The sequence below is a fragment of the Lynx rufus genome, unplaced genomic scaffold (assembly GCF_022079265.1).
Source record: "Lynx rufus isolate CCGP_SWC_20201006 ecotype Redwood Valley unplaced genomic scaffold, mLynRuf1.p SCAF_21, whole genome shotgun sequence".
NCBI lineage: Eukaryota > Metazoa > Chordata > Mammalia > Carnivora > Felidae > Lynx > Lynx rufus.
In genome coordinates this window covers 3,083,925-3,110,896 of record NW_025814836.1, presented here as the reverse complement: position 1 = coordinate 3,110,896, position 26,972 = coordinate 3,083,925, and positions in this window count along the sequence as shown.

Below are 26,972 nucleotides of genomic sequence, written 5' to 3'. Positions count from 1 at the left end.
TAAAAACATTTTTTAAAAAGATCATGTTGACCATACTCAAAACCTTCCAATGCCTCTTGATTCCATTCAGAGTAAAAGCTAAAGTCCTTACAGTGACTGACAAGGTCCTACCTGTCTTAGCCCCTTATAGATCTCCAAAATCTCCTGTTTGTCTTTACCTGGCTCCCTGGGTTCCAGCCATTTGAGCCTCCTTAGTGTTCCTTAAACACAGTGAGCACTCTTGTTTACAGAGCCTTTGTGCAGCTTGGGCACCCATCCTACTGATGATCATATGGACAAATCCCTTGACTTCCTCAAGTCCTTCCTCAATATCTCCTTCCAATGAGACCCAACCTGGACCAAACTATTTTTTTTTTGACCAGCCTATTTAAAGATGCTTGTCCCCATGTTCTGAGAACCCTGAACACATTACACTGCCTACATTTTTCCTTAGCCCTTGTCTACTAATATACTCTATTTGCTATTACTGTCTGCCTATTCTATGCTAAAATATAACCTTCATGAAGGTAAAAATGGTTTTCATTTGTTTTATTCAGTGATGTTTCACAAGTACCCAGAATACTGTCTGGCATATGATGGACACTTAACTGACATCCACTGAATGAATGAGTGAATTGATGAATGAGTTCCAAGACATAAAACAAACTGTTAAAATGTATCAGAAAGAACATCATTTAGAAATCTTGGCATAAAGGGAGGGTAGGATTGGATCTATAAAGATACTGTCACACACATGGACAGGTCAACTTGTTGGTTCCCAAACTTCCCTACTCCATGTAGCTCCTGATACTACACACCCAAGAGCCTATCTCTCACTCACCCTCAGTAGGAAAACAGAAGAATTTTTGGAGAAGAAGCTTAAAAAAATCATAATTTTCTATTATCTTTTAAAGATTTATTTTTAGTTCTACTTGGATAATAAGGAAAGAATTTTTGTGCTCTTCAACATATTTGAACATATGAACATATTATTTTCTTATAAATAATTGACACCCCTTTAACCAGTGATGACAAAATCTTATTCCACAGTTGAGAGAGAAATAGCCCCCAAATCTAAATGCTTTTTTAACATTTGTACCTAATCTAATCTAAATTGTAATGAAGTAATCAAGCAATACATATAAATAGCTATTATCAGATGCCTTCCTATTTATTTCCATAAAAGGAAGAGCTTAAGTTACTTAGAAGGCTCAATATTCTGAATACTGGGGTCACCCTAATGAAGGAAAGGGGCACACAATTGGAGGCTGAAAATGACAGTGGTAAATGTGTAAATTTAGACAAAAATCATAGCCATGCTTGGTTGTCTTTGACAGACAGAGTTTTTACAGACTTTGCCTAGGAACAGAGAACAGGTGGCACTGAATCAGAGATGTGCCCTGTGTCAGTCCTTCAAGGGTGCTCCAGGCCTTCAAGCACAGCAGGATGAGGATCCTGCTATAGACTGAATGCTTGTGTCCAAGCAAAATTTTTTATGATAAATCCTAATCCTCAGTGTGATGGTATTTGGAAGTGAGGTCTTTGAGCACTGGTAGGTCATGAAAGAGAAACCAACATAAAGGAGATTTGTGACCTTATAAAGGAGATTCCAGAAAGCTAGCTGGCTTCTTCCAACATGTGAGGTCATAATGAAAAGATGGCGGTCTATGAACCAGGAAGCAGGCTCTCAGCAGACGCTGAGTCTTCCAGTGCCTTGATTTTAGAATTCCTTGACTCCAGAACTGTGAGATATTAATGTGTACTATTTATAAGCCATTCAGTTTATGATTTTCTGTTGTAACAGCCTGAATGGATTAAGATAGACCCATGGGTGTTGCTGCCACCACCTTTAGGCATGCTACCTCTGTTTCCCTCTACTATCTACTATGTCTTTTAAAAAAATAGATCATTTTTTATATTTAGAGGAATAATTAACCAAGTATTATTGTTCTTAAAATAAAAATTAATTAATTCTTTGATCAAATGATAAGAGTTTGGTAAACTGCTTCAGCTCAGCCTGACTATAGCACCAGAAGGAACAGCTTGTATAAATACAGTTCTCTCTGCTGAGTGGAGTGAATTTCCTACTTAATTTCCAACCCTTTCTATTGGCTATTTTTCCAGAAATAATTCCATTTTGTGCCTATTTTGACGACTTATGATGATACCTACTTATAAAAATACCACTCATAATTCTTCATATCATCTGTGCCCAAGTACACATATGGGCACATGAAACAGACTGAATCTAAGGGTCTGAGAAGAAAGTGGGCTTACAGAAAAATTGTTTTACAAAATCTCTTCCTTGGTTTAATAATGTATTTATTTAGGTGCCAGCCAAAATTGCAAAGATCATGACATATTCTGATTGATATTTTATGGGTTAATACATTGGTCATTTACTTTAAGAATACATCATAGAAGTCTTCTCCCCTCAGTTCAGATACTAAATTAGACACAAACTTGACTGTAACAAGTCACAGAGGGAAGGGATATCAAGAAATACATACTATTTGCCCCCAAATTTCCTCATGACGTTGAATATAAATGTTTTTCTCATTTACACTGCTGGGGTTAATATTGTTGGTCACATGTCTTACAGTAATTTCAAGTCCATAGAAAAACAAAACAAAACAAAACAAAACAAAAACTTTGCCTAAAATTTCATATGTTAGAAAATTGCATATTTTTTGTTAATTGTCAATTCACTGGACTATTAAATCCACTTTAGTCTGTATTTTGTGGAGTGATCTAAAGAAACTGTGAAATTATCTCATGTTGTTAACAGGAGGGGCAGCTTAAACTATAAACAACTTGTTAGCACAGGTTTTAAACCTTTAAATATTCTTTTGGTATGAATCATGTTTCAAAGCCGGTCTTCCATACTATTTCTAAATGTACAAAAACAGAATCAATTGGTTCCTGGAGCCAGCTTCATAAACTCAGCCCTCAGTATTTTCTTCCCTTAGTTTATCAATTTCTTCAGGCTGGGTGACAAGAATATCCCCATCCCCTGTTCTTGTCCAAAAGGAAATGGAGTACTACAGATGCATTCCAAGGTATTTGGAAACCTCATTCTAACATAAGGATCATTCCTCCTATTGGAGAGAACACTGCGGAACCACAGATGGTTCAGGAACAAGCAACTGGGCCAAGTTTTAACATTTTAGTGTTGCCACATTGGGTTTTGTTTCCTACTAATAATGCAGCCAAGTATCTTGAAGCTCTTGCCCCTAACAGGAGGCTGCTTCTCAGTGGTCCTTACTCAGGGATTAGGATCCTATTTTTTTCCTTCATTAGATGGATATTAAGTCAATGCACTGCCTAATAATATTTAGCCCAAACATGTCATTCCTTATTTTTAAGTTGGACAACTTATAGCTCCAGGAAACATAAATAATTGAAAAGCACTTTATATTTTATCAGTTTCTCACAACACTTTTATGAAGTGGGGTAGTGTTACTGAGATATCATTGCAAATGCAATGATGGGTGATATGTTTCCTTTTCACATAATGAACTGCAAAATAAGGTCACCAAGGGAAAATCTGGAATCCATTAGAATTTTTCTTTTAAAACTAATCTCTATCATTTACAAGGAAATAATAAATCACCTTAAATTGAATGTAGCCTGCATTTATGTCTATAGAGTAGTAAGTGCAGAAGAGGGTTGGTCCCCCAGTGACCCAGGAGAGGGAAGGTCAAATCTTCCTGTACCCATATTGTAAGAAGCTGAAAGAAATCCTGGAATCTTATGGGATTCTAGCTCATACTTTCTAAGGTATGTATTTTTTTTTACATCATGAATTGCAAAGGGAGATCTGTGGAAAGTCTCAGATCCTAGTCAGGTGAGCCACAGCAGTAGAGGCCATGACTCACTGGCTAAGGTGATGTTTATTTGCTTTGTGCTGTGCCACTTTCTCAGCTCCTCTGGGTCCTTTTCTTCCAAATTGAAAGCAGTCCCTAAAAATGAGAAATAAAGTAATAGGAAAAGTCATTTCTTTAAGGACTAGGTTACTAAAAGAACCTGCATTTCTGTTCCTGGCATTTTCCTCTTGCCTAGCCCTAGCCTACTGCCATTGGTGTGCCACTTTGTTTATTGGAGTGGACAAAATGCATCTTCCTTTACAGTTGAGCTGTTGAATGCCAGCTATGTTGTGTGCTAAGGCTCTGTCCAGCCTCATTTGTCTAATATTGGAGCTGCTAAATCTGTATGAAGCATGAAGCAGAAAGTGCACATTCAAATAAGAATTCCCTGAGTGCACACTCTGATGGTCCAGCATGGCAGGTTCCCAGGGGAGAAGAGAGAAGCACAAGGATGGGCTCTGACTTCCCTTTAACCCCCTTCTCCTGAGTCAGAATGAGTAGCAGTGGGATAGTGAAGAAGTACAAAGAAGTAATCTGAATTACTTCTGAACTTGTGCCAGCATGTCTATACAATCCTTTAATCAACACCAGTTTCCTAGTCATTTAAGTAGCTTCATTTATTGCTTCATTCTAGAAGTACATCTGGGAACTTTCCAAACATACAGACTCTAAGCATTCTAAAAGCTAAGTCAAGATAAGTCCCAGTAAGTAGTTCTTCAGTCGTGGGTTTATGTGATGGTGAACTTTGTCTTTTCTTTGGTGACAAGTTTACTAAGAACAGACCACTACAACTCCTCTGGTTCTATCTTTGTGGTTCAGATAGAGAGGCATTAAAATAACCCAAGATATGTCACAACCTTTCTGTCTAAAATATCTTTAGATGGCATGTCCTCAGTTGTAAATCTATTTCTTGCAAAAGGAACTCCTAGGTTGGAAATTTTCCCATACCTTTACATTAAGGCTTTCTTTGAAATATTAGAAATTATCTCCAATTCTAACCCTGTCTATTTTATTGACAGAGGCATGGAAAAGTGAGGGATATGGAGAAAAAATAATTGCATGCTAAATTCCCAGTCTTCTAGAAAAAGCATAATGAAATGTGTTGCTATTAGATAAATTAATAGATTATTATAATATTTTTTCTAAGGAAGTTGGTAATACCTGAATCTTGTTCCAGATAAACCACTTGTATCTTCCTGATCTCCAGTAAAAGTGAATATACAGAATATAATCAGCAGAGCAAGGCAAATAACATGTGAATCTTTGACCCCAATTGAGGCAGGTTCTTGAGGACATCATTGTACCCTAGTGTTGGTGGGCTCAAGAGGTTATTATCGACCTGATCCCACAGCTGATCTTTATGATGAGTTATTTGGTCCAAAGTCACAGGCCCTGGGAGCTGTTTGCCAGGTGGTGTGTATGACATTATTGCCACTACAGGCAAAACAAAACAAACAAACAAAAAAACAAAACAAAAAAAAAACTCGGTGAAGAGGAATACTATACTGATACCTTATAATCTTGATGTGTTTCATTCACTGGGGCTGATTCAGTAATAGCTTAAATTCTTCGGATTGTACAGGTGGTGAAGACAGAATGTAGCCTGTCAAAAAGCAGATTTATTGACTGTGGATGCAGAAAATGCAGGGTTTTAGTTGATGGGTAACTGAAAGCAGGAACTCCATACCTCTTGACTGGATCATCTCCTTCTGCATTTTCCTTGAAAGTGAGGCATGGTGTTTACACATTTGTGTTAACTTCCTTACAAGTCACTGCCAAAGAGGAAAGGATGTACATGTTTCCTGGCTTCCATTTAGAAATCCTAGGGGCACTTTTAATAGGGCCAACTTGAGTCCTTCCAGCAATTATTGTGGCCAGGGAGATGAAAGACAGTGATGGATCTGTCAGATTTTGATACTGTAATTTCCAAGGGTTAAGTTCAGCTGTCAGTGTACATATGAACTTAGGGGTTAGATGCTGTACTGAGAGCAATTGCTGATGTTGGCCTGGCACCTTCACCTCTGTTTACAGACATTGTCCAGGATGTAATGAATTAGATCACTATTTTTTGCCTTGGGTGAATTAAGTGTAGTGAGAGAGGAATGGAGGACTCAAAATAAAGCTTTTCTTTTTCCTTCCTTCCTTCCTTCCTTCTTTCCTTTTTTTTCTTTAATAGGGAAAATTCACATATTTCTAATTCTCTTTGGCAGAGATTTTAAGAGCATATTTGAGGTGTGAAGAGTTTGGAAATAAGGCGGCATTGAGGTTCCCTTGTACTTCTCTGCCTTACTGGTTCTGATAGTGCGTCCTGAGGTTTCACTAGTATGCTTTTATCAGTACACGATGCTACCTGTACTTTTATTTTCCCCAGTGACCATAATTGCAATTTGGTATTTACAAACAAAATTGCTTCACAGAGCTAGAACAAACAATCCTAAAATTTGTTTGGAACTGCAAAAGATCCTGAATAGCCAAAGCAATTCTGAAAAAGAAAAACAAAACTGGAAGCATCATGATTCCAGATTCCAAGCTATATTACAATGCTGTAGTCATCAAGACAGTATGGTACTGGCACAAAAATAGATACATAGATCAATGGAACAGAATAGAAAACCCAGAAATGGACCCACAACAATATGGTCAACTTATCTTCAATAAAAAAGGAAAGAATATCTAATGGAAAAAAGGTAGTCTCTTCAATAAATGATGCTGAGAAAACTAGACAATGAATGCAGAAGAATGAAACACATCAAAGAAGGCAAAGGGAACAAAAGCAAACATGAACTATTGGGGCTTCATCAAGAAAAAAAACCTTCTGCACAGCAAAGAAAACAATCCACAAAACTAAAAGGCAGCCTACAGAATGTGAGAAGATATTTGCAAATGATATATCTGATAAAAAGTTAGTATCCAAAATTTATAAAGAACTTACCAAACTCAACACCCAAAAAACAAATAATCCAGTGAAGAAATGGGTAGAAAACATGAATAGACACATTTCCAAAGGAGACATCCAGATGGCTAACAGACACATGAAAAGAAGCTCAACATCACTCGTCATCAGGGAAATACAAATCAAAACCACAATTAAGTGCTTCTTCACACTGTCAGAATGGCTAAAATTAACAAGACAAGAAACAACAGGTGTTGGAAAGGATGTAGAGAAAGGGGAACCCTCTTGTGCTGTTGGTGGGAATGCAAACTGGTGAAGCCACTTTGGAAAACTGTGGTGGAGCTTCCTCCAAAAGTTAAAAATAAAACTATCCTATGATCCCACAATTGCAGTACTAGGTATTTACCCAAAGGATGCAAAAATAATGATTCTAAGGGTTAAATGCTCCTCAGTGTTTATAGCGCCATTATCAACAAGAGCCAAACTATGGACACAACCCAAATGTCCATCGACTGATGAATGGACAAAAAAGATGTGGTATGTATGTACAATGGAATATTACTCACCCATCCAAAAGAAAGAAATCTTGCCACTTGCAATGACATGGATGGAGCTAGAATGTATTATGCTAAGCAAAATATGTCAATCAGAGAAAGAAAATACCACATGATTTCACTAATAGGTGGAATTTAAGAAACAGATGAATATATGGGAAGGAAGAGAAAAAGAGAAGAGAGGGAAACAAACCACAAGGGACTTTTAACCATAGAGAACAAACTGAGGGTTGATGGAGGGAGGTGGGTGGGAAATGGACTAGATGGGTGATGGGTACTAAGGAGGGTACCTGTAATGAACACTCGGTGGTGTATGTAATTGATAAATCACTGAATTCTACTCCTGAAACCAATACTGCTGTATAAGTTAACTAAAATTCAATTTAAAAAAAGAATTCTTTGATACTAATTTTTTTTTAATGAAAACAAAAGTTTTTATTTGATTACCTCTTGGTATGAACCACAAGCAACAAAGCTGAGGGCTCTTTTTGTTTCTGCTTTTTTTTTCTTTTTCACTCTCTACTCAGACTGAATTAAAAATTTAATTTTAGTTAAGAACTGTTAAAACTAGAAGGCTCAGAAATGTCACAGGTCACACTTAAGTGACAGTGACGGCACTAGAATCAGGATCTTCTGGCTCTCAATTCAGTATCATGTACAGCTTTGCTGTATCATCAAGCCTTGTGACTTATCCATGCAAAGTTTAGTATTATAATTAAAAAAGAAACAAAATAAGGTCTATATACTAAATATTTAATGATTTGTATGATAGTTTCAGTGTGTGGCAAATGGACACAATGAATAAGCAGTTTATATAGATTATTATTCATAATATCGCTATGTACCCAAACCAAACATTTCTAATCTCATATTAGCTTCCTATTGCTGCTATAACAAATTGCCACACAAATAGTGGCTTAAAAGAAGATGAATCTATTAATTCTGGAGGTCAGAAGCCCTAAAATGAAGGTATTGTTGGGCCTGCCTTCCTTCTGGAGGCTCAGGAAAGAATACAGGGTCTAAAGGTTACTCACATTCCTAGGTTTATGGTCCCAAATCACTCCAACTCATGTTTTGATCACATCTCCTCCTCTGATCTGGACTCCCCCACTTCTTTCTGTAATTTATAGGGACTTTTGTGATTAGATTGGGATCCCTAGATAATCCAGAATAATTATCCCAAGATCCTTAACCATAGCTATAAAATTCCTTTCCATGTAAGTTAAAATAGTCATGGATTCCAGGCATTAGTACTTAGACATCTTTGGGGACTGTTATTTTGCATACCACAAGGATCATTTAGGAATAAACAGAGAAATCTGAAAAAAGAAGCTCCAATGTCCTTCAGAATTTCTGGGTGTGTAACCCATATTTTAACAGGAAGGTTCCATGCAGAACACCCAGGTAGTGAGAATCCTCCCCTTTCCTGACTCACTCAAGCCAATTAGTCTATTAGGTGGGGTTTTCAGTGGGGGTTTTCAAGAGAGACAAGGATGTGTGGAAAGGGAGTTCTTTTAAGTGTGCAGACAAGCTGAAGATCTGCTGCCTGGGGCTCTGTATAAACTAAGGAGAATGAGAACACATTCCTCATGAGGGACAGGAGGACAGAAATGTTGGGAGAATGATGGACTTGCTGTGAGGTTATTATCTCAAAGATAAAGGAAGACTTTGCTATTGCTTCCTTTTCATTATTGAGCACTTTTTTTCTCTTTTTTTATGTCTCATTATTTTATTATTATGGCAGAACATTTATTATCAGATGGCCACGGTTAAAATAGGCTATGTTCCTCAGGTTGTTCACGCAAGCAGAAATATATGCCCCTACTACTGGCCAGGTGGGCTGGGAGAACTGCTAAGGATACCCAGAGGGTTAGCCTGTAGCTGAAGCAGGGGGCAGGCTCTGCACCCCTCACATTTCTTATGGGTCCCTGATTGGTATACAATCAAAACACAATGACAGGAATAAAATCTCTCTCTTTAGGGAGGGCAAATGTCTTTAATGGTTACTCACATTAAATAAGCATTTGTAAATAGGACTGTGTTTGTCCAAAGTATTGCTGAATAACTCCAGGTGTATCAATTCATTTCTCCAGTGGAATCAGAAAGCAGGCAGCAATCTGTCCCCAAATGGATAGCAAGTCAGGGAGTTCCCTAGAGACTGGATCAAGAGTCTTTCCCATGGTGAGGGGCGCATAGGTGGCTCAGTTGGTTAAGCGTCTGACTCTGGATTTCGGCTGAGATCATGATCTCATGGTTTGTGAGATTGATTCCCATGTTGGGCTCCTCACTGACAGCACTGAGCTTGCTTAGGATTCTCTCTCTCTTTCTGCCCCCTTCTATAAATAAATAAATAAATAAATATTGAAAAAAATATTAAAAGCAAAAGAGTCTTTCCCATGGTGAACAGGAAGTCAAGTAAATGAAGTGAAACATGAATATTCTCTTAAGAGATGAACAAACGGGCTCTCTGGGTCCTAGGGCATTATGACAGGTGTCTATGTAATAGGTTCAAAGTCAGACTGTATCTCTTAAATAATAAAGACCTGCGGATTATCAGATCAAGACTCCAGTATGTATTTGAGCCCTGTAAGAAACTAGTCATATCCTGAATCCACACTCAGCTAAGCAGCCTCCAACTTCACCTCCCTTGAGATTATTCCTGAAGTAGTCCTGTGCACATGAGGGCTTTGACTTTATTGGACATCATGAAATCAGCTTTCTTGAAAGCCTGGGTAAAGTCCTAGGTTTGGGATGCTATTCTGGGAGAGTGAGGGTATCATTTGGTCAGTGCTGCTGTGTGCTCACCTCTGAGCAATGCATATTTGTTTCCTGTCTTTACATATATTTTAAAAGAATCTCCATTTTTATCCATACATCCAGAAAGACTTGTATGGAACATTGGACAGGGAGATGCCACCTAACTGACCACCTGCTTCTCATTAATGCATTGTGTGTCAGAGTTCCAGGGTATTCCAGAGGCTGAACTGGATGCCTCAGGGTCTTGCGGCAGAGTAATGAAGCAGCTGCAGAGCCAGTACCTGTATTTCAGATAGACTATTGTAACCTGATGGTTTCTCCACTTGTCATACTGAACATCACCCTCAGATCCATCCATCCACACACCACTTTATTGTGTTGCTCACTGTAGAGGAAAGCCCAGTGTAGAAGCTTGCCGACAAGCCTGATTGCTGCTGCCTTGGCCCTGTGGGAAGTTTGCCTTGGTGGCTTTTCATGGCCCTTTAGAAACCACTTTGCCATTAATCCTTCCCTCTCTTATCTCATATGCTCATGTTACATTCTGGCAGTTCAAAATCCCCACCTTTTCTGATCCAGGTTTGTGTTTCAATTGCAAAATGTCCACAGCCTCATCCAGTCCTGTGTCCTCAACATACTATAGTACCTGGGGCCTGATCAAGGTAGGTCATTTCTGAAAATGAGCTGAAACTTACTAAGTTGGTGTTTTAATTTCTTGAAAAAGATACTGGCTGAGTTGAAGAAGCATCCTGTAAAATTCAAAGATTCGACATTTCAACAACGTGGCACAGTTTGTCTCCCACACCTTTTTAGGGAAAGCAGACCAGGTGCATGGTGTAGGTAGAGGGGAGAGAGTGACTGTCTGGGTGAGTGGACTCTGGGAATGGTGCAGAAGCACATTTCCCTCACTTAGTTGTGGTCAGCAAATGAGCAGGTGCAAAGTTATTTTTAATTGAGTTCTACCCCAGGGGCCTACAGTGAACTGAAGCTGTCTGTTGTGACCAGCTTTCTGCACATTCAGAGCTATTCATGGACCCCACAAGGAAACTTTTCAGTTCATCAACTGTGTCATCTATAAAGATAGAAAGCATTATAGAAAAAAAAATACTAATCACTCTAAAACAGTCCTCAAAAGAGCACAGAGATAAAACCCAATATTTCTGGTTGACAACTGGCTAATGCAGTAATTGCACTCTGCGATAGAACTTTCCATGGTGATGGAATGTTCTATTTCTGCTCTGTTATTGAGCAGAATTATGGTTTGTGTGATTAGGGAACTAAATTTTGTATTTAATTTAATTTTAATTTAAGTAGCCAGATGTGGCTGGTGGCTATTATACTGTAGAGTGCCAGGGTAGTGTGGTTTGGATTATGCCAATAAAATCTATGCTAATAGCTACAGAATTGAATGTAATTACTTAAGAATAATCCTCTTGCTAATCTGCTGTATATTTGGGATGTCCTATTATTTCTAATAAAAAAATGAGTGTAATAGGACTTGATACGTTTTACCACTTTAATAAAATGCTTTTCATGTTGTGCTTATATTTGGATAAGTAAAGAAGATTATAGCTGTAAACTATATTTTAAGCTAGTGTAACTTCCAACGGAGATAAAATAACTCTGTCTTTTTCCACACATGAGGTTAATGAAACACTATTATGCCTTTTACACTTATTTGAGGAGATTTTGATTGCTAAAATAAAGAGAAAGAAAAGGATTTTAAAAATGTTGTGTTTGTATATCATTTCAAAAATAGAAACTTTGGGAGGAGAAAAAATTATCAATTACAATTACTTCTAGTAGCATGGAAGTTAAGAATACCAGTCCATACACCACTGAAAGTGTTTTATTCTATCAGGCTGTTGCTGAAATTTGTATTTCCCTAGCAACAAAGCAGTAGATAGGTTTTTCCTTCCAAGGTAATTAGGCATGTACTGACACACAACCACATTTTATGCTATTCTACACAGTGAAATAACAACTAACATTTATTTAGTACTTGCTAAGAGTCAGGCACTATTCTTTGCAATTTACACGTATTAACTCCTTTTAACCTTATTACTGTTATTATTCACATTTTATGGTTGGATAAAGAGAGAAGTGGGGTATGTTTCCCAAGGTTACAAAGTAGTAAACAAAGAGGTCTCTAATTTTGTGATTTTATTCACAGGTTAACATAGATATTTAGTTTCTACGACTTGATTATAATTGTACTAAGCCATGACGATGTAAAACCGAAGAAAACATTTTTTTCCATACTCCTGGTCTATTCACAGATATAGTTAAGTAAACCAAAAGATAAAATATATTGTAAAAGAAGTGGTTAACAATGTTACATTTTTGCAGTTACATCCCCTACTCCCATGCACCTTTGTTTTTTCCTTTTGTTGCAATCTGGTTCCTTCCGCTTATAGATCTGTCTGTGGGGACTGTTGACTAGTAAAGTCTGGGGCAGATACATACTTGAACAGAGCTATTCACATGTGGCCTAAAATCAGAAGGATCATCATCACCTGAAAACTGGCTAGAAAATTCAAGTTCCCAGACCCCCTCCCAGTGATATTCAAATAGATGATGAAGGCGAGGTGCCTTTTGGGTCTGGCTTCTTTCACTTAGCAAAATGCATTTAAAGTTCATCCTTTCTTAAAATGTTTATTTATTTATTTTGACAGAGAGAAAAAGATAGTGAACCAGGAGGGGCAGAGAGAGAGAGAGGGAGACAGAGAATCCCAAGGAGGCTCTGCAGCTGTCAGCACAGAGCGCCGCAACGTGGGGCTCAAACTCGTGAACCATGAGATCATGACCTGAGCCAAAACCAAGAGTCTGACGCTTAACTGATTGAGCCACCCAGGCACCCCAAGATTCATCCATATTCTTAAGTGCATCAGTAGCCCATTACTATTAATTGCTGAGCATTATTACATTTTATGACTATTTTGCAGTTTGTTTATCCATTACAAGTGAAAGGGTATCTTGCCTATTTATAGTTCCAGCTATTATGAAAAAAAGCTGCCATAAACATTTGCATACAGGATTTTGGTGAGCAAAGTCTTTCAATTCACTTGGATAAACACCCAGGAGTGGGATTGCTTGATTTTTTAATAAGTGTATGGTTTTATTTTATAACAAGCTGTTTTCCAAATTGGCGGTCTCATTTTGCATTTCCACCAGTGATGAATGAGATTTCCTGGTGTCCTGCATCATTGCAAATATTTGGTATTGTCCTTGTTTGTTTTGCCCTTCTAATAGGTATTTAGTGGTATGTCATTATGGTCTTAATTTTTCGTTTCCCTAATGACAAATATTGTCAACATGGTCAAATAAGCTTCTTGTCATATACTTATTTGCCAACTTTATATTTTATTTGGTGAAGTGTTTACTCAGATATTTTGCCCAATTTTCAAAATTGTATGCTTTAGCTTTTTATTGTTGAATTTTAAGAGTTCTTTGTATATTCTAGATGCAAGTCCTTTGTCATATATGAGGATTTTAAAATATTTACTTTTAGTTTGTAGATTGTCTTGCCATTATTTTAATGATACATTTCCCAGAGCTATGACATAATTTTGACAGAGTTCAGTTTTTCAGTTTTTTCTTTTATGGATTATGCTTTTGTTATTGTATCAAATTTCTTCTATGTTTTCTTTTGGAAGTTTTATAATTTAAGTGTTATGTTTAGGTCTATGACCCACTTGTATAAAGTGCAATGTATCTGTCACTTTATTTTTTGTATGTGAATGTCTGGTTTCCCAGCACCATTTATTGAGAAGACAGTTCTTTGTCCATTGAGTTGCTTTAGCATCTCTGTCAAAAATTACTTATTTAGCATTGGGCTAATAACAGAGTATGAAGCCTGCTTGGGATTCTCTCTCTCCTCTCTCTACCCCTCCTCCACTCATGCTATCTCTCTCTCTCTCAAAAGTAAATAAATAAAACCTTAAAAAAATCACTTAATTACATTTGGACTCTGTCTTCTGTTCCATTGATTCACATATATCCTTCTTTATAAACCTGGATTGTCTGAATCTTTGTACTTAGTTATTCAGATTATTTGGGCCACTCTAATTTCTTTGAGTTTTCATATGAATTTTAGAATTAGCTTGTCAATATCTAATACAGTTTACTGAGATTTTGTTTAAGGCTGTGATACATTTATAGATTGTGTGGTGAAGAATTAACATCTTTAAAAAAATATTTATTTATTTATTTTGAGAGAGAATGTGATCAGGGGTGGGTCAGAGAGAGGAAGAGAGAGAGGATCCCAACCAAGCTCCATGCTGTCAGTGCAGACTCTGATGCAGGGCTTGAACCCACAAGCCTGAGATCATGACCTGAGCCAGTCGCTTAACTGACTGAGCCAAACAGGGGCCTCATGCATAATTAATGTCTTAAAAAAATGGAATATTGTAATCCATAAACATGATATGCCTCTTCATTTAGAACTAAAAAAAAAAAACCACAAACAAAAACCTTTATTTTCTTTTATCAGTGTTTTGCAGTTTTCAGCATACAGATCCTGCACTTTTTCTGTTTGATTTGTACCTGTGTGTTTTTTTTTCTGTATGTGTGCTTATGTGCACGCAGTGGAAATGACTACTAGAAATGCCTGTTTTTTTATTTTATTTTTTTATTTTTTTATCATTTCAAGTCCCGATTGTCATTGCTGCCACAGATTTACTTAGGAATACAGACAACTTTTGTATTTTGATCATGTATAAAGATGAACTTGCTAAACTATTAGTTATAAACTGATTTTGTAGATTCTTTTGAATTTTCTATGTCATGTTGCCTGGGAATTGAGATTTTTTTTTTCTTTTTCTTCTCCTCCCACTCCCCTGATTCATTGGTTGTGACTATCAGGACAAGGTTGTTCCTGATGCTGAAGAGTGGGTGGAGATATTGCCTCCTTTACCATTAAGCATGATTATGCTGTAGGGTTTCTTCTGTGAATACTATTTATCAGGTTAAGAAGATTTGGTTTAAATACATTTGCTTAGAGTTTTCATCAATAAATGGATATTGAATTTTAATGCTTTTTCTGTAACAATTGAGAAGATCATATGGTTTTTCCAGTTAGTCTGTTAATCTAGTGAATTATATTGATTGATTTTCAGATATTGAGCCAGTCTTGCATTCTGGCATGAGCCCTACGTGGCAGTGATATATTATCCTTTTTATATATTCTGTATTCAATTTCCTAATAACACTTTATTGAAGACTTTTACATCTATGATCATGTGGGATTTTGGTCTTTTGTTTTTCTTCTTGTTATTTTTGTGTCCAGTTTTGGGATTAGGGTAATATTAGCCTTATAAAATAGGTTGGGAGGTGTTTTCTATATTCTAGAAAAGATTATGTAGAATATATATTGTCTCTTTCTTGAATGCTTGGAAGAATTTGTTAGTGAACTCATATGGACCTGAAGTTTTCGTTTTTTTGTTGTTTTTTTTTTTTCCTTTAGGAAGAGAAGCACATATTTAACTGAAAATTCAATTAGAAAATAGATATAGAACTATTCATATTATTTTTTTAGTAAGTTTTGATAAATTTTTGTCTTTGAAGAAGTAGTACATTTTGTCTTATTTATTTTTTTTTAATTTTTTTTTTCAACGTTTATTTATTTTTGGGACAGAGAGAGACAGAGCATGAACGGGGGAGGGGCAGAGAGAGAGGGAGACACAGAATCGGAAACAGGCTCCAGGCTCTGAGCCATCAGCCCAGAGCCCGACGCGGGGCTCGAACTCACGGACCGCGAGATCGTGACCTGGCTGAAGTCGGACGCTTAACCGACTGCGCCACCCAGGCGCCCCTGTCTTATTTATTGAATTTAGGGCCATAGAATTTATTAAGTTTATTGAACTTAAGGCCTGTTTATCCTGTTAATATCTATGAAGTCAGTATATATGTCCAGTTTTTCATTTCTAATATTGGAAGTGTGTTTTTCTCTCTTTTTCCCCTGTCAGACTGGCTTGAGTTTTATCAATTTTTAAAATTTTTTTAAAGAAGCAGCTTTTAGTTTCATTGCTTTTCTACATTTATGTTTTCACTTTTACTGATTTCTGCTCACATATTTTTATAATTTGTTTCATTCTGCAAGCTTTTGGATTAATTTTTTTTTTGCCCAGTAGTTTCTTAAGGTATGTATTTAGATAATTGATTTGAGAACTTTCTTAATTTCTATCATGTTAATTTAATACTATAAATTTCCATCTAAGTAGTGCTTAAAGGATACCCCACAAATTTTGACATGTTGTGTTTTCATTTTTCTTTATTTAAAAAAATATTCCCTTAAGACTTCATCTTTTTTCTTGAGTTATTTTAAATATTTGAAAGTTTTTAAGATACTTTCACTGATTTCTAGCTTAATTTTATTATTATATGACACTTTATATAATTTCTATTCTTTTAATTTTTGTTTTGTATCCCAAAATATGGTCCATCTTGGTGAAATGAATTGTGTACATTTGAGAAGAGTGTTTTCTGCCATTGGCATGTGGAATAATATATACTAGGTTAATGGTATTTGTATAACCACCTGGAAGAGTCAACCCTCCAGTTCTCTTGTCCACCCATTCTTAAGGAAATTACTCCTGCCTCTAGGGGTTTACAAGTCTTGCTTATGCCATCAACTCTGGTGGAGTGTGTGGGTTTTCCTGGTCTCCTAGTGTTCTGCTTGGCCTCTTACCAGAAGAGCTTTCTTTCTTCCTCACCCAGCAAAGTTTAACTTTTTCCACTGAGAAACGTAGCTTCCTATCGTGATCTTGTGTACATATTATTTACATTTTAGTCTTTTAGTCATTCAACAAATATTTATTGACTACTGTATGCCAGGTCATGAATATGGTGATGAGAAAAAGAGAAGGAAAAACTCCTGGCCTCAAAGAATGTTTGTATTTTGTGGTTCAATTTCATCATCCTAAGCTTCTAAGGTAGTCAGATGAAATATCCACAATTGGCCCATCTTCCTGCTCCATTTCCCAGAATTATGATGACAGTGATTAAAGGAATCTGGTTGTTATTTTCAAGCACTCTTTATTGTTATATGCAAATAATCTTGTTTTAGGGAATGACTGGGGGATGAAGGTTTTTGACTACTGTCTCTATGCTGAGCTCTGTGAGATAGCTGGTTCAGAACCATTTCTTTGTTTGATACAGTCTTGTGGTACCTGTGAACCAAAGTTCTGCTGGCCACCAGAGTCAGGAGCTTAAGAGGTGTAGGCTGCCAAAACTAGGCACCAGACATGCTCACAAGCTCTCTTTGAGGAGGCTTCAGTGATCTGGAGCTGAGCAGAGGGAAAACACAAAAATGATATATGTTAGCCTCATCAGTCTCTGGAAAGAATTGCAACAGACCCCTTAATATGTATTAAATTGGAACAGTGAGTCCTCTCAACATCACTCATCATCAGGGAAATACAAATCAAAACCACAATGAGATACCACCTCACACCTGTCAGAATGGCTAACATTAACAACTCAGGCAACAACAGATGTTGGTGAGGATGCAGAGAAAGAGGATCTCTTTTGTATTGTTGGTGGGAATGCAAGCTGGTGCAGCCACTCTGGAAAACAGTATGGAGGTTCCTCAAAAAACTAAAAATAGAACTACCCTACGACCCAGCAATTGCACTACTAGGCATTTACCCATGGGATACAGGTGTGCTGTTTTGAAGGTACACATGCACCCCCATGTTTATAGCAGCACTACCAATAATAGCCAAAGTATGGAAAGAGCCCAAATGTCCATCGATGGATGAATGGATAAAGAAGATGTGGTATATATATATATATATATATATATATATATATACATACATACATGCAACAGAGTATTACTCAGCAGTCATAAAGAATGAAATCTTGCCAACTACATGGATGGAGCTGGAGGGTATTATGCTAAGTGAAATAAGTCAGTCATAGAAAGACAAAAATCATATGATTTCACTCATATGCAGACTTTAAGACACAAAACAGATGAACATAAGGGAAGGGAAATAAAAATAATATAAAAACAGGGAGAGGGACAAAACAGAAGAGACTCATAAATATGGAGAACAAACTGAGCATTACTGGAGGGGTTGTTGGAGGAGGGATGGACTAAATGGGTAAAGAGCATTAAGGAATCTACTCCTGAAATCAGGTTTGCACTATATGCCTACTAATTTGGATGTAAATTTAAAATAAAATTAAATTAAAATTAAAATGCCATCACTAATTAAAAAAAAATCAGAACAGTGAGTCCTCAATAACCCATAAGAACTATTTCTATGTTGTAGTCAATGGGTCTCATGGACACAAGCTCCATTGGCTTTCAGACCCAGATGTTTTGGGGTTTTATCCTTCAGGTGGCAGTCGCAGTCTTAAAAGTTGGGGTCCTGGATTTGGGGTCTAAATCCTTTGCTATTTGGGGAGAAGCTGGGAGTTGAGATTTCCCTTCCTATCATAGGGAAAATCCCCAGGGTGGGGCTGTGGTGAGATTGTGTCTACCTCTCCTATCCAGTTCGATGTGTTTTTTTTTCTTGTTCACCAGATGTGTAGGGGTCACTCAGCTAGTTTCTAGATTTCTTTCAGAGAGCATTCTTCTGTATGTAGTTGTATTTTCAATGGTCAGAGGGAAGAAATGAGTGCAGGAGCCTCCTACATCTCCATCTTGAACCAAAACTTCATTAAATTTCTATTGAATCAAAGCACTCTTTATTAGGTAGACTGCATACTTAGTTATGTAGTTTTATTGTGGCTGTCAAAATATGGAATATCAATATGGCTGTGCTTCAGCCATACTGTTGTTGTGAAAACACTATTCCTTTCTGTGATTTATAGTCTCCATCATCAACAGCCCAAATATCACCACCTACCCTACTCTGCTACTTTAGATCCTCTCAGTCCCTCTGCCTCTAGCTTCCTTCTGCATTATTCCAGCTTCACTGGAACAATGAGGCAGCCAGCTCCATGTAGGCATAAACCAATAGCACCTTGCCTCCTGCCTTACTCGTCACTTTTCATCACCAGCCATAGGTTTGCTTATTGGTATTGAGGCATAAGATTCCATAGGATATGCTTTGTACCCACGTCTGTGCAACTGGAAATGCAGGAATACCAAAATACTATAAGGATGATCTTCCAACCAGTAGGAGGTGAAGATCAGTCAATATATTCTTCTTCTTTACTTTCCCTGTTTCAGCTGCCCTGAGAGGTAGGCAATCACATTGCCTTTCAGGAGATGAACCCACAAGGCTGCATGGACCAGGTGGTTGGTTGTCTCTCCTTCCCTGTCTTGGGGCTTTTGTGCTCACTCATACTTCCCTGGAATTCTACTATCTAGGTAGTAATGCCTAACTTTTGCCTCAGGCTTTACTTTGATGTCATTCTTCTCTTAACAAATATAAACTTGTAAATGTGAGATGACACGAAAGGTGAAGCTCGTAAGGAAAGATTAAACAAAATGTCTCAGTCAGAAGCATCCCATATATGATCTCTACTCTTCTAGTATTTGTCACCCAGAAAGCATTATTTCATTCTTAAATAGTCCTTGTAGGAAGAATCTCAAGGAAACCAAGATGTGAAATGTACCTTATGGGAATGGAGCCCAAGTATTTAAGCTTTTATCACTGACAGAGCAGTGGAAGGCAATGTTTTAAAATAAAATGTATTCAATAAAGGAACTAGTTATGCCAAGATGAGTAAGTTCTACAGATCTGCTGTACAATGTGCCTGTACTTGACAATCCTGTGTTGCACACTTACAAATTGGTTATGAAGGTAATCTCACGTTAAGTGCTCTTACAACTCCCCACACACATAAGCAAACACAAAGGGGCACAAAGATGCTTTTTGGAGGTGATGGATATGTTTATTACCTTGATTGTGATGATGGTTCCATGCATATGCATATGTCCAAACTCATTAAATTGTATACATTAAATATATGCATCTTTCGGTATATCAATTATACCTCAATAAATCTGTTAAAAAATAATAGTAGGGGAACTGAATTCTGGAAGAGGGGATAAATGGTAACTCTGTGCAGTATCTGCTCAGTTTTTCTATGAACCTAAAACTGCCTAATGAAATAAGTCTGCTGATTAAAAAAATAAAAGCCAATTGTCCAAGTAGATGTAAGTGAAAAGTTAAGTCAGAAGCAGACAGTCAAAAGGTGAGAACACATAGCCTAGATTAGAAATGAAAATGCGAGAATCTGAGCTTCCTAGGGACCAGTTCCAAACACAGAAGAGTGATAATAACGTTCAGTCAAAAAAGCGTGAAGACTGGGAGAAAAAAACTGCAGGGCTGAATACTAGAAAAATAGCACAAAAATAGCACAGAAAATGGAAAGAAAAGCCTCTTGCAAGCCTGTTGCTTTTTAATCTCAGAGGAAAAGTTCATAGTAGAAATATAGAAGGTGGGGGGTGAGGGGGGGCTCCAAACACCTGTTCTTTAAAAAGTCCTTCCATCTCAGAGCCACTTTTGAAATGCAATCTAGATCTCATTTTGTCATACACCTGGCTTTCATGTTATCCTCTGATACCTGGTTCTGTGTATGGCAAACAAGATCTACTGAGTCCTGCGTGGAAGAAATCAGAGGCAAATGTAAGTTTGCTGTTTTTCTGTAGACAAAAACATGTGCAATATTTGTCCTGTTGCACATGAAATGTCAGCAGGGTAGGAAAGGGTGTTTGAAACTCCCAGCACAACCTCTGATATCATGGAATGCCTTCTAACTTTTGGCCTATTTCGAGCATTGAATTGAACACAAATTATTCAAAGAATGATATGGGTCAACTGAAAGAGATTGTTCTAAATATAACACTATTGCACATAATAGAAAATGTAGAGGAAAGTAGCAATTATTTACTGAGTACTAATTATTTTCCAGGACTCACTCTGCCAAATGCATTTTGCATCAATCCTGAGAAGTATACACTACCGTTAATCCTTTTTAAACATGAGGAAACAGACTTTGAGAAACTAATCCCTTGCTTTCACAAAAAGAGTACAGAAAGCAGAAATATGACATATGGCATCTATATTCCATGTGTCAGTCAGTAATGGTACCAATAGCCACTGCTGAAGGAAACCCATTGTGTGCTATGGTTTACAGGTACTATTTTTTTCAAGTTTATTTATTTGTTTTTAGAGGGGGAGAGAGAAAGCACGAGCAAGCATGGGGTAGGGGCAGAGAGAGAGAGAGGGAGAGAGAATCCAAAGCAGGCTCCATTGTCAACACAGAACCAGACAAAGGGTTTAAATCCATAAACTGTGAGATCATGACCTGAGCTGAAATCAAGTGTTGGACACTTAACCAACTGAACCACCCAGGTGCCCCTACAGATACTATTTTTAATTCACACAGAATTTTGAAAAAAAAAATGGTGGTTATTATTACTTTACTGGTAAAAAATCTGAGTCTCACCAGGGTGAATAACTTAATCAAGGTGACACAGTAAGTAAGGAGAAAAGTCAGAATCTGAACACAAGTTAACTAGACTTAAGAATGTATGATGTCAACCTTAAAAATAAAACTGCCACTGGGACGCCTGAGTGGCTCAGTGGGTTAGGCATCTGACTTCAGCTCAAGTCATGATCTTGCAGTCCACGAATTCGAGCCCCGCGTTGGGCTCTGTTGCTGACAGCTCAGAGCCTAGAGCCTGCTTCAGATTCTGTCTTTCTCTCTCTCTGCCCCTCCCTCACTCACAATCTCTCAAAAATGAACAAATGTTAAAAAAAAAAATAAAACTGCCAGTTATTTTACTAGCAAAAGATAGGTTTATTTGAGAAAAGCAGAAAATTACAATCCATGGCTAGCAAATCACAGCAAAATCATAAGTCAGTCCAACAACAACAACAAAAAAGAGAGGAACATTATTTTATAGAGAAGGAGGAAGTTGAGAGGAGTTGTTTTGAGGGAAAGTCCTTTGGAGAAAAGCAAGAGTTCAGGGTGGTGAAGGTTCCTCATTGGCTAAGTTGCAGGGGTAAATTCTTGTAGAAGATGCAATGTACTTTCCCTGGGTGGCCTATAATTGATCATTCTTTCCTGTTAAGGAATCTTCTGTTGGGTCTGTAATTGACAATTCTTCTTGTGATTAGCATTGGATGGTATGGCTCCCCCTAGTAGCCTTCCTGTCTAGCATCCTGAATCTACTTTTTTGGTTTCTCTTTATTCATTTTCACAGCTGGAGTCTTATTTATTTGTTTTGTTTTATTTTTAATATACTGCTATCATTATAAAATAAATATATATGAATGATATATGAAGCTTTCCATGTAACACTGGGTCCATTGTGGATGCTCAAAACATATGGGTCTTTTTTCTGCATGGTCTCAGACAAGTTGGTGGTTGAAATCTAGTACTCTGTCTAGAGTTAGCCAAAACAACAATAACAGCAGCCAGGGTCAGTAAACAGTAAGCACAGTGAATCTACCATTCCTTGTCAGTTTGTCTTTCAGAGTTCTAACAAGGTAAACCTAATCAGTATAAGTCACTCCTTTTTTTTTTTTTTTTTTTTTTTTTTTTTGCATACCAGAAAGCAAATGTCTGCAGAAGAGTATTTGGGAATCAGTAAAGCAACTATGGTTTCCTGAGAGACAGATCCCAGAAAGAAACAGCTCCAGGAAACCAGGAATCCACCATTGGTGAGTCACCATCCAGTTACATTGCACCTACTGACTACTTGTGTTATGTATATTAACAGCAGATTAGAACCCCAGAGTCATGATTTGTCTGTGTGTACCCCCAGAAGGAATCTCAAAGGTCATCTATCTTACCCCCCCCCAATTGTCCAGATAAGAAGATTAAGACTCTGAAAGGTAAAATGTCTCACTAAGTTCACGTGTTTTGAATTCCTCTTGTCCTATGTTATGCCAGATTTTCAGCCTCAAGTCCAGGGACTGACCTACACTGAAGGTTCAGCAGGCTGGATGGAGGACTGCCCTGAGGTCTGTGGTGACTGAAATCAAGCTACAGTGTGTAGAGTAGCATTGGTTTGAGAAAGGTCTGCTTCCCTGCCAGAACACTTTCCTCCTTGTTAAGTGGAGCAAGTATTCCTCTACTTTTTCTTGGGGAATACTCCTGCACTCAATTTGTAGCAAAAGAGAGGGAGTAAGTTACTTCATGTTAGTATAACCAATCTTCCCATACATAATCAGAGACAGAATCTCAGGAACTAATATTAAGAGAACTGCCTTTTTAAAATTATCATTATTTGAAGTATAGTTTGCACACAATGTTACATTAGTTTCGGGTATCCAATATAGTGATCCAACAACTCTATACTGATGCTATCTATACTCGCCACAAGTATAGCTACCATCTATCACCATATAATGCAACCACAATACCATTGATTAAATTTCCAGGGAACATATCTTGTATTGAAGACAGTAGCCTAGTACTTAATTTACCTAATTTTATTTTATCTTCCTAATGACACTGTGTAAGGTAGTAATTATCTCTGTACTACAGGGGTAGAAACAGAGGCTCACAGAAGTCCAGATATTTTTTCCCTGTTAGAAAGTGGATGAACAATGGTATGTATGATTCCAAATCCCAGACATCCTGAGAAGTGTTTAGTTAGAATAATAGCCTCATGTTGAAGCAACCCAAAGAATAAGTAAAATTATTTTTCCAAGTATGTGATTTACAGCCACAGCAGTTGAAGATTTTCTTTCTTTCTTTTTTCCTTTAATTAGAGGACTGATATTAGTAAAATTACAAAATGAAAACCCAAGCTGGTAAGTCTGTGGACAAATGGACACTAAGGCCACATTTATATATCTAGAATCAACATTTAGAGAGGGTAGATTAATAAAGCAAACAGAGTGATGGCGATTACCCTGGTAACATAATCTCCATTGAGCCTTGCTTGAGGAGAAAATGAAAAGCTCCAACATCTGTCAGGTTCAACCAGAGTTCATTGAAGATAGAAAGTGTTACATGCTTTGCTTTCTCTTTTTTTTTTTTTCCTTAAAAATCAAAGGTGGCAGAATTAACACAGATGATCTAGCGTCTGGAGGACAGTGGTTCAAAGCTTTCATTAGAGTCCTGGTTACCGAGTAGAATGAACCAGTGGCACCAACACAGTCTTTGGGGCTCAACTCAAGATTCTTTCCATGAAAAAAAAAAACATTACCAGAAATTATAACATTTCTCTAAATGAAATTTAGCCACCAATTTCAGGCTCACTTTGAAAGGAAATATTATCATAAGAGTTGGCTTTAGTATTGGGCCATTTGTTTTTTAAGTTGCTCTTCTTGTCTAAGTAGAGGAAGAGGTATTTGCCATAAAAGTCAGTTTTTCTTATCCTCTTGGGCATAGAAGTTTAAACAAACCCCCTCACATGAAAAGAATAGCAGGTGTATCCTGGTGTATCCTCCCACCCCACACTCACTCACTTTTTACCCTGCCAACATCTATCCATTTGGTAACATCTTGTCATACTTTTTTTTTTAAGTTAATTTACAAGTTAATTAACATACAGTGTAGTCTTGGTTTCAGGAGTAGAATCCAGTGATTCATCTCTTACATATGACACTCAGTATTCATCCCCAAAAGTGCCCTCTTTAATACCCCTTTCCCATTTAACCCACCCCTTTACTTTTGTTTTTAGTTGAAATATATTTGACACATAACATTGTGTAAATTTAAGGTGTACAACATCTTAATTTGATACATTTATATATTGTAATGTGATTGACACTGTAGCCATAATTAACACCTACCATATTAATTATCATTTTTTAATGGTTGGAAGAATTAAATTATATTCTCTCAGCAAGTTTGATGATTATAATACAAGACTGTGCATTAAGTCTCTAGGGCTTATTTAGTACTTGTTGCAAGTTTGCACCCTTCAACGTCTGTCCTACCCTCCCCCCATATCTTAATAACCACCATTTTCCTTTGTCTGTTTTTACATATTTAGCTTTTTAAAATTCCACATACAAGTGATATTATTCAGTACTTATCTTTTTCTTTCTGACTTACCTCACTTAACATAATGTCCTTATGTTCTATACATGTTATCACAAACAGCAGGATGTCTTTTCTTTTCATGGCTGAATAATATTTCATTTGGTCAACAGGTACATGAAAAGATGTTCAACATCAGTAATCATCAGGAAAATGCAGATAAAAACCACAATGATGTATTACTTCATACCTGTTAGAATGGCTATCATCAAGAAGATAAGGGATAATAAATGCTGGCCAGGAGGTGGAGAAAAGGGAACACTTGTGCACTGTTGATGGGAATGTAAATTGGTTCAGGTACTATGGAAAACAGTATGAAAGTGCTTCAAAAAGTTAAAAATAGGTCTATCATATTGCCATACTTCTTAAAGGCATGTAGACACATGAATGTACCCAATACAAATAGTATTTTGTGCTGTTTGCTATTTTATATACCATTTTGCAGGGGTTTATTTTCACTAAACTAGTATGTTTTGGGGGGTGGTTCATTCTATAAAAATCTTCCTTATCATGCACAACTGCTATAGTATATTCTCTAGTATGCCTTATCCATTCAATAATTGATAGTATTTTACAACTTTTTTTTTATTTTTCATAAACAAGATGCTAAAAACACCCTGGGACAAGCCTACTTGTTTGTCTGGGTTTCCCTACAATTGTGTTCTACTGATTCACACTGCATCATATCTATCCTGCCCTTGTCATGTCTCCAAGCAAGCAAAGCACATTCCCTGTCCCATTATTGGCTTTGGACCTGTGAGCACCACATTGGAAGGGACACTCTGCTTCAGATGGTGTGGTTCAGCTCCACCTGTGGCTCTTTCTCCCTTTGCCTCAGGAACAGCATATCTGAGATAAGGGCTGCTTTCTTCCATCTATGACTCCATAATGGGAGCACATGCAGAGAAGACCAGAGCTGACCCACATTCCCAAGTGGTGGTAACAGAGAAAGAGAGATTTCTTATTATACCACTCTGGGATATTAGGGACATTCAATACCATTGCAAAAGCTGAATAGTGTAACTAAATTCTAACAAGTAGAATGACTGAGTCATAAGTTTAAGTCCATTCTACAAATATTTTGAAGTAAAAGATTTTGAACCTACTGTTCCAGATTCTGGGGTTCATAGCAGTGTATAGCAGTGAAGAAAATCAAGTTCCTACTGGCAGGGTGCTTATGTTCTGCACATGTTATACATTTTTAAAGTTTTAATAAATGCCATTAAATTGCCTTCCCCTAATATATAGTTATAAATAGAGAGGAAATTTAGGGTGCTTTGTCTTTCTAGATTGCTTCTCCTCTATTCCCTAACCTGCAATGAAGTGCTTTCATTCTAAGCATGAGCTCAGCAAAGCTGGCTGTACAACTAACCCTCACCTTATAGACTCTGGAAGCCAGTCTGGCTGTGGATATTCTACCTGGTAATATGATCTTTAACCTTACTTTTTAGTTTTCAGCATGAAGGCATGCTCTATCTTTACTCATATGATAAGGACAAATGAGATTATGGAAACTCATGGTTTACAATGTCTTGAAATCTTAGGCCTTTCTGTGGTTGCATGGCCATGATAGGCCATAGAACTGACAGAACTCAGTGCAGTGGAGTGAATGGAGAGGTCAGAGAGAGAACAGCTAGTGCTGTAGGGCAGGTTTAGCAAACTGGGGTCTAGGGGCCACGTCCCAGGGAAAGGAACAGGAAGAACAACCTGACTCCAGAGTTCAGCCTGACTAGGCAAAGATGCATCTCAGAGGTCCACAATATCCTTATTGCCATTTTCCTGATGTCCTGGAAACTGTGGATGAGCCCTGGCCCCTGCATGTCCTCTAAGTCATATACTTCTTACCAGACTCTTCTGCTCTTTTCAACATCCAGTGTCCTACTAAAGTCTTGGCCCTTTTCTGAAGTACTTAAGCAGGCTCCTGATATCCTGTTGTACAACTCTTGTCAAAATCCGTTT